General features: G+C 35.1%; 1 long non-coding RNA gene across 1 annotated transcript; it reads right to left on the bottom strand.

The window, feature by feature from the left end:
• Positions 1-216: 216 nt before the first annotated feature.
• LOC106014350 (uncharacterized) lies at positions 217-9,429 on the bottom strand. The gene is made up of 3 exons (XR_001185604.5): positions 9,234-9,429; positions 3,922-4,108; positions 217-2,667 (listed from the first exon to the last, which is right to left on the bottom strand). It is a non-coding gene; the product is annotated as an uncharacterized lncRNA (long non-coding RNA).
• Positions 9,430-9,950: the final 521 nt, after the last annotated feature.

Raw genomic sequence — 9,950 nt, forward strand, 5'->3', positions numbered from 1 at the left:
ACATTAGCAAACAAAACCATTTCCAAAACATTCAGTTACGTCAACAATTACTTGCTGTCCCTACTGCAAGACACCCATCAACATTTCAGTGCATTAAAGGTGTTTTCATTGCTGTCATTTGACAGAAGAAGCACAGAGTTCATCCTTAACTTGAAGGAAGGTATGGCACGGAGAACATAAGCATTTTGATCACCTATCTTGTAAACTCTTTAACTCTTTTAAATTTTGAAGGTATTTTGGTGTTGTTTTTTGTTGTTGTTGTTGTTGTTGTTTGTTTGTTTGTTTCTTTGTGTTTTTTTTGGTTTACAACTTCTTCCCAATTGTTTAGTATAAGTTGATGGTTTGACATTGTCATTTCATCCTCAGAACTAAAAGATGTGGTATGGTAAGAAAGTAGATTTAAAAAATAAATAAATAAATAAATAAAAACAAGCAAACAAACAAACAAATAAAGTTCTAAGTAGAGAACCAGTCAGCTGAAGAGGTCACTGAAATGTCTAAGAATTGGTACCCCAGCTAAATTGCTAGGTCTCACATAACAACCAAGGGATTATATCATTAAACAGTGGCTAACAGTTAAAATAAATTAGGCAGTGATATGCTTGTTTACAGAAGCTAGAATCTGGGCGATAGACATCCATGTATGATCTTCATTCTTCCTGCAGAGAACTAAGATATCTTGGGATAGGCATGGCAGAGCTGATTTGGTCTTTAAAGATGATTTTGATGCATCAGCTAACGCAGACCACCGGGTTATAAAGATGGGTATAGTACAAATTCTTGAAGGTACTAGCCTTCAAGCATCTTGGGTATTTTGTAGTTCTTCAGAAGCGCATTCTCAAGTTGAATCCAGGCTTAGTGCTTATTGAAGGCCTGGAAGCAGCTCCCTTGATGGGACTGATCGAACTGAGAGCATTGTTTTTTCACATTACATATATTCCGCTGAAGGTATCATATCAATTCTCCTTGCTTCCTGTGGCTTTTCACCCCATCACTCTGTTATCCAGAGAAGGAACAGAGATAAAAGTTGTGTGGTTTTTTTTTGTTGTGTTTTTTTTTTTTTTTCTTTTTCCTATTATGTTTTGTTTGTTGTTTGTCATTTTGTTTTGTTTTTCCACTGCTATGAAGACATGCTCACATTGGGTTGGCATATTTATATATATATTATTATATTGGTATTATTATATTATTATTATATTGATACACAAATATATTTTAAATACATACATGCACTGTCTCTAGAGTTATTTACTTGGTTAGCTCAATAGCTCTCAGGTATTCTGGACGACTTTTTCCTATTAGCATGATATATCTCTCTTAGCATAATGAACTCTTGCAAAGGTCAAATTTAGACAATAAATGCTGCAGGAAATGATGACTCTACAATAATCCTGTTATCTTCCTACAACTCTAATTTCATTTTGTTGAGTTGAACAGAGCAAGGGTAAAAGGGTAACTATTTTCTGTCTACTAACACCCATGTAACCAAGTCCCCTGAGCACAGTGTCATGTTTAATCACTGCTGTAATATATTAGTAATAAAAATGTATTGTAAAAAAATATTTCAGGAGGGCGGAAGAAAGCAGAAGGAAGGCTTGTTATTAGCAAAATATGTTGAATAATTATTTAACTCATTTTTGTCTTAGAGGTTTGTTTGATAATGCTACCCTGATATAACACTATAAATAGAATGCAAACTGAATTGTGAATGCTTTTGTTGTTGTTAACAAATGTTGAGACTATCAATGTTAAATATTTGTATATGCAAGGTGGAACACCACTTCCAGACAATACTTTCAAAAGTTTGCAGCATTGTAACACTGCTCTGACCCAAACTAATAGAGCTTTATTCCTGCAATGGAACGTATTTTATTGTTATTTTTATTTAGTAATTAAAATAATTCAGTGCTATTTTTCATTAACTCTTTGGCATAATTACTCTCTGGATGACTTGTCCATATTTCCTGTTCCTATGCTAAAATAATATCCTGGGCGAAAACTCAACACACATTGGCATACACTTCAGAAAGCCCTGTCTTTCCTGGGGTGGTTTAAGGAAAAAAAACAAAACAAACAAAAAACAAGGACCCATCTTTCTCCTGCTAGACAAGCAGTTTAATCCTATGACAATCTTATTTCAGTATGTGTATCCCAGTAGCTTACCATACCCAAGTCAATGCATCGTTGTCACCATTACAATACATCATCCAAGGGTAGTAGCCACTACAGTACTTAAGCTGCTTAAGAAGAACTTCCCCTGCTTTGTAGTTTTCTTCTCCAGATATGCTTGTTATCAGAACAAAATTTAAGCTACCTCTGTGACTTTATACCTCTCTGTTGCCTGGCTGTAACTTGACTTTTCTAGGGGTCTCTAAAGGGCCATGTATCAACTGAAGTCACAGGCATAGTGTAGGCCTACTCAACCTCTCATCAGACTAACTGCAACACGGTAGAAGCTATTTGCTAGCACATGGCTAGCCCATCCTTGGAAGAGATTTGGCATCATGCAGCAAGCAAATTAATTAGTTAAAAGCAACACTACATGTAGTCATGTGAGCATAGACATTATCAAATGGACTTTCTTAAAGTAAGGTTTTATAAACACCTCTATATAACAAATCTCAACATTTGTTTTTATACATCTCCAGGGTGGCCACACAAGGGATACTGCAAAAGAAAAAAAATATAGAATAGGTACAAACAAACTGAATTAAATTTATTTAATATGTAATATGTTCTTGTACAGAAGTACATTCATTAGCATGCTTCTAAATCATGCCAAACACATTGGTACTTGGGAATTCTGTGTGTGCTGTTACTGTAATTCATTTTGTTTGTTGTCTAAACTCTGATCAGAAAGTGTAGGAAGATTAACAGCTTACTAGCTAGGAAAAGCACAGTAAGTACTGAAGGTGTTCAGAAGTGCCAGTGAAGTTGTATTCTTCTCTGGATTTTTTTATATTCTTTTTTTTTCCTCCGGAAAATTTCCCAGTGATGATAAATACAATAGGCCATTAAGGAGGTAAAGGCAATATTATGGCATTGACTCAGCCTGTTCCAAAACATGCAAAACCCATGGGTAAAGGACCCATTTGAATGTCTGTGGCTATTAACTCTACCTTTTATGTTTTCATTATATGTGAATCCCAGCTGAGGTTTGTTACTATCTTTTGTAGCCTGTAGCAATAGGTTGAAGAGATGAGTTTACTCAGATATTAAAAACAGAAACCTGGAAACGTGAAAAATTGCAATGACAAGGAATGAAATAATTTCTTCTGATGTAGTGAAATGAAATCTTTGCCCCATGCACCTAATATGTCTGCATAGGCAACAGAGGCCTTAGTGATATTTGTTTAAACCAGCTTTCATCCCTCTATAAACAATACAAATGTCAGCTTCGTATGATCTCTATTCCGCACTTCTGACCTGGCAAAAAAAGGCTGCCCAAACAAAAAGTCTTACAATTTTGGATTAAAGTTCTCCCTTAAAGCCCCACAAAGTTGTTGTTGTTTTGATATATACATGTATATATATTTTAACTTACTGTTACTAAAGAAGCTTAATAATAGAATAATGAAGATAGAATAATATATCACTTAGAGGATCATTGCCCAACAGAAAGTGCATCCATCACAAAGGCAAGTTGTTTACAAAGTCACCCTTACTTTTATGAAAATCTGGTCAGATACATTCTACCAGAAAACCTATAATCAACTTCCCCAATATCTATACTGTTGACTAATTCAGACTCACTAGAAGTTACATTACAGCTAGCTATTGGGAAGCAAAAACCCAGCAAATGAGAATAGTGAAAGAAAATGTAGTTTAAGATGTTAACCGTTCTTTTTAAAGCTGTAAAAAGATAGTATATAGCCAGTAAAATAAACCTCTTGCTCCATATTCCACCATGTTGAAGCTTACATGAACAACTGCAGCAATGCATTGGGATCCTTGGAGTAGGGTACAGCTGAACCAGAAAACTCTTGGACAGGATAGCATTCACCATGAGAGGGGTGTTGACAGAAGTCCTTGATGCAGACTTCCTTGTGGAGGCATTATCAGTTCATCTGGAAAGACTCCCCAGTCCGTATGTACTGGCAACTTGTATCTGTAATGCATGTATCACATACATGCTCTTTATACTTGACCAGCTACCTGACTGATGAAAGTTTCTATACCTTTCCCTGCCCCCAGTCACTAACTGGCTACACAGTAAATTATGTGAGAAGTTAAGCAAGTTAAGGACTGTTTTCCATAAATAAATTGGAAAATTTTATATGTACATGTAATAAGGTTATTCTAAGTTATTAAAATTCACACTCATGGTAATGTAACGTAAGCTTGGTTGGACAGAGGACTCAAAGCTGGGCATTCCACATAGTCTCTGTCAAGACTGACTTTCCAGATTTTCAGACAAACTTTTTCTCACAGTATCTCTTGCACTTGGAAAAAATATATATAATAAAAATAAATAAATATAACAAAATAACAATAAAAAGACCTTAAACTTACCTAAAAATCAATTCAGAATTATCTTTCAAGTCCCTTCTTTAAAATTCCTGTCACATACAGCCTACAAAATCTTGACTTCAGATTTACAGGAATATCATTTTTTGCTTGTATGAACAGTAAGCATTTTCTTGTTCTCTGCCTTTGCAATAAGCAACATAGACTTTTAGACAATCTTCTAAACATGCCATTAGCCATAGTGCACACAAGTGGCCATGATATAGAATAAGGTAGAAGAGATCTTCCAAAGGAAATACTGGGCTGTTAGGTAAGGGAGCACAAGATCTTCATGAAATGTCCCAAATGTCATGGGAAAAACAGTATGAACAGAAAGAAAAGTGGTTAAGAAACTAGTGTAGAATTGAGTTGTTTTGATTTGATAAAAACTGTGGAAAAAAAGTAAAACCTGAGGTACTAATTATATTATGTTATATATATTAATATATATATAATATATTGTAAAACATATATAATATAGTTCTCCCTTACATGGTCTACATATCCATTCATCTAAGAAAATATTCTAACTTTACCTTAAAAGAAAACAATTGCTAATTAGATGTCAAATCTGCATGCCAATAGACAGAGTTAAGAGCTCTCTATCATGTTTTCAGGATGTAATAAATGGCTCAGACTTCAAAATAGGACTATAATCAAAGTTTACAATTTATTAAAGGAACAGAGGTAAGCAAACAGCGCTGGGTGTGCTGGAAGTCTCTGCTCCACCAAGACGCACACCAGTTTCATCAAGCAGCTGATTTTTATGCTCCTAGGCTGATACATATTACTACTTCTTAAAAAAAAAAAAAAAAAAAAACAACAAAAAAAAAAAAACAGAGTTATTATAGTTAGTTTCTGGAATCCAAACCCTCCTACTGGAGCATGCGTATCAGTCTCTGGTGGCCCCTCTGGGGGTCTCTCGTGCTGAAGGCTCATAGTCTTCCTCCCTCTTGTCCTTCTCCTTTGTCCAACTTGGCTGTATGTCAGAGACTTGTGCAGCATCCCCTGCAAGCTTTGTCTTTTAGTTGTTCTTCAGCTCTCCCCGTCTCCTTAATCTCCTGGCCAGATATCAGAGACTTGCATAGTGTCCCATGCAATAGTCATAATAGTTAGCAGCTATTCTGAAACCCCCCAGATATCAGAGACTTCAAGGAAAAGCCTACAAATACATTTCCCTTCAAGCTCTCTATTGACATGAATTGCTAAAACGTTTCTTTGCAAGATACTAGAACTATATACGTTAACCACTCTGTTTTTCTTAGACTTGTGGTTATACAAGGGTATGTAAGACAGAAGGTCACATTCATCATACAATGCAGCCCTAGCATTGTTCCATACTGACACGAATCAGATGAACATATCTCACAGGGACTCCAGCAGCCTCTGTACAGAAGTAGAGACTTTCCGTAGTACACTAACCAGAAAGACAGAGAGAAAGAGATTGCTTGACTTGAAAAGAAATTGCTGACAGAAGACTTATCTGTAGAAATGGAGCTGGAAAGCAAAGTTCAATGACTTTTTTTTTTTAGAAGAGCATTTGCAGTTTAATGCTCAATCCTTTTGCAGCACCATTGCCAATTGGATAAAATATTTAATGGCACTGTATTTTGAACGATATATTTTTGACAATGCATTTCATGCTTTGAATGCCATTGAAGTTATGAGATTGGAGTGAATAATGAAAGAGTAACACAGCAATCATTATGGCACTGTGTTCAGATTTGTTATTCTTCATTGACATGCCACTAGCTAAATCAAGTCTTGGTAATACATAACTGGTTCTAACTTTGTAGGAATTACATTAAGATATAAGAAGGTCTCAACCTTCTGTCTTATTCTGTGCAATATTGAAGTCACATTAATATTTAAAGCTTCAGTATCCATTGTGGGAAATAAAATTTTAAAGAGCATGTACAAATCTGTGCTACAAAAATTTGATTTCAGAGCTTTAGTTTTCATACCAGTGTTATCTGTTCATAAAGCAATCCAGCCAGGAAAGAAAGAATAGCAGAGAGCCAGACAAGCTTTCAAAATGTTTATCATAGTGTTTCATGTACATGTATGAGTAAATGCGGCATTTTCAGGATTTCAATACTACTTGGTTTAAAGTTATAAAAGGGAAAGCTTGAAAAGAAAGGAAGTTATTCAAGAGGAAGTATAAATTCAAGTATTAATAAACAATGATAAGACAATAACCTACATGTCTTCAACAAGAAGTAGCAGAGTTACTCATTTAGAACTGAAATTTGTCATTACTGATTTTGAGGATGTCATAAGTGCAATGTTAAAAAACACTTAAAGCCATTGTAGCAGTTGCAGGATGATCAAAAATAAAATAAAATTTAACAATAAATACTAACCAAGTGCTTATAAACGAAGTGACAAATGACTCATTTCTGGTTGAAATCACAAAAGCAGGTGTAAAATGCCTGCTGTTCACAGAGAAGTTGTATGGGAACCTCTTCTGTTTTATTGCTCCAAAGTACTGCAATTGTATCTTCCTCCCATGCCATAATCACTGCTTATTCTCACTGCATTATAGCAGTGCAAAACATGCACAAAACAATATACCAAATCAGATCAATGGTGGTGCTGCTTGCTTAGACAAACAGACAAGTTGAGCACAAAACTCTCACAATGAGAAAGATTTTAAAACTCTGTGGTACTGAAATCTGTGCAATGGGTAGCTCAACTCCTAATGTAAACCACAAGCTTCATTTGCTTCATGTATCTTTAGCACAGCCAGTGTTACTACCACAGATACTCTTGTTCATATAAATATCTTGTTTCTTTTCACTCCTCTTAAATTCTTAACTGTCAGCAAGCCCTTAACAGTGATTTCTGTAGAATGACTGAATGCTAAGGGTAAATATATTAGCTTTTTATCATTTTTATGTGCCCTTTAATTTCATTGAGTTTTGTCTTGAATTGTGAGATAGAATAAATGGGTAATCTGAACTGCTGTCACACCAATTTGAAGAAATTATCTCAATTATAATTGAAGACATACTCTTTTTTTTTTTTTTTTTTTAAAATAAAGCATTAACAACTTGTGATACTCTCAGAATTCCTACTCTTCAACAATCTTCAAAAGAGTTTTTCCCAGTCAGCAGTCTCTGCTGCTCCAGTGCAAACTTCAGCTCCTTACCCTGGTGTTCATGATGCACCTCTGTTGTGTTCTTCCTCAAGGGAAAATAAATAAATAAATAAATAAACTGCAATATTTTAGTTATTCTTCTTCTGAACTATTTTCATTATTTCCACACCAAGATATTATAATGCTCCCTTGTATCTAGCAACAATAACCATAACAGAAATCTCACTCTCGTGTTCTCTCATTCTTGGTGTAGTGTAGGAGAAACTTCATGTCTGATTTGTATGTAGTTATTTTACATATATGCATGTGGCAGCTGCCCCATTTTTGCAAAGCATTCTGATAATAACACAAGTTATAAAGAGTTCTTGTATCTGTCTGTGAATGCCAGGTTATCTGCAGTCATCTACACCTTCATATTAAAACATTCTTTCCTCCATTGACATCCTCACAAAATGTAATAAGGGATGCAATAATCACAGAGAAAGGCAAGGCAGTAGTCTGTAAGAGACTTTCAGTGGCAGATATATAAGTCAGTGAAATCTAAGAAAAGAAAAGAAAGCACCTGAGTAGTGCTCATGATTGTTTTGTATCAATCACTGAGATTTCCTCCTAAAATTATCAACTGGATCGCTTCAAGATGCACATGGTTGTATACACAGATTGCACATCCAGGATGCTGATCCCTCCTAATTATGGAGTTACGTGTTTCACTTTTTCGAGTGAGAGTCAGAAGGAACTGAGCTACCAGCAATTGTATTTGGTTTGATACAAAACACAGCAGGTCAAATCCAGCAGGTCACAAGACCCCAAGAGCTGAGCTGGTTAAGTAAGCATTTTAGTCAGTATGACTATCATGTTTCTAACAAATTTACAGAACCATAGAAGCCAATTAATTCCTTCAATGATTTGAAAATAGATGCTGTCAATGATGAAAATGTTCTAGAGAAAAATACTTTTCCCAGTTTACCCCCATTCCTACCTAATTACCTCAACCTTTTCTAGATTTTGCATGTAGCAGCATGCTCTTCTAGTAAGGCAAGATTTGATCAGGCACTTAAGAAACCAGTACTCTACCTAAAGTTTCAGGAACAGATAGGCATATAAGGCTTCTTTGAGCCAGACATCAAGAGCATGGGATAAACAGTATTATTTCAGAAGAGGGGAGGGGAGCTCTACAGTGGACAACCACCAGAGAGCTCTCTGATGGGATGCAATCTAAATGTGCTACTGCAGTGCTGCACCCTACAGCTCCTAATGCCTGTGATATCCTTGCCCATAATTTATCTCCTTAAAATTGACAACATCTCTGATTGACAGTAAGCAAAAGGTAACCTAAAGAATCAGGGAATAATGCTACTTACATTAGGCCAAAGTGACCTGCAAAACACTACATAAGCTGTTTTGCAGTATATCAGAACAAATGCTGGCAGCTGCCACTGAGCATGTAATGGAGTTCTTAAGCATAATACCCATTTAAGGGATGAATAAATAAATAAATATTAAATCCTACATTCCTAAATTAAGTGAAGCATAAATAAGGAAAAAATAAAAATAAAAAGGTATAACCCAAGTAGTAGTAAGAGGAAAGATTAAATCCATTAAATATTAAGAAAAATAATGCAATTACCTTTTAAGGACAAGATATCATCTCTCCCAAGTTAACAAAGTGATAAATTTTTTAACTTCAAAAATATTGATGTCTTCACTATCTTTTTTCTACATATTGCACTAAACATATTCTATTTATTTTACCCAGCCTATAGCATCCTGCTAATGCTTGTTTTGCTGTTGCATCATATGCAGCTGTTGAATGACTATGACTAAGTGTGAAGAACAAATACAAATACTAAGGGGAAAAGGTGGAAATTTTCTGTGATCAGCTGCCTTATGTACATAATTAATCAAGTGACAGCTGACATTGATCCAAAGTTGTTAGTCTGCTGAGACAAAATCATTCACAGATATTCTATCCCCTCGTAAATTAAAGAGAGTGTTTAGCATTGTAGGGTATTTACTTGATTGGCTGTAAATCATTGACAGCTCAGATAAACTATCAGTATGTGATGCTTTCTGATGCTAAAGTCATGACACTAATCATGGGCATGATGGATTCCAGACAAATGCATAAAGAAGTACTCCTTACAACAAGTTTGTATGATATTAGGACTAATGTGAAAAATTTACAGACCCTGACATTTTAAGAGTATGTCATAATATGGGGTTTACAATTTTAAAATTACATACTTTAAAAGGATGGATGTTCATTAGCTTCATGGAGAAAAGAAAAAGAAAAAAAAAAGAAAAAAAAAAGCATCATTAAAAAAAAAAGCCTCAAGGGTGTTTC

Source organism: Anas platyrhynchos, chromosome 1, assembly GCF_047663525.1.
Source record: "Anas platyrhynchos isolate ZD024472 breed Pekin duck chromosome 1, IASCAAS_PekinDuck_T2T, whole genome shotgun sequence".
Lineage (NCBI taxonomy): Eukaryota > Metazoa > Chordata > Aves > Anseriformes > Anatidae > Anas > Anas platyrhynchos.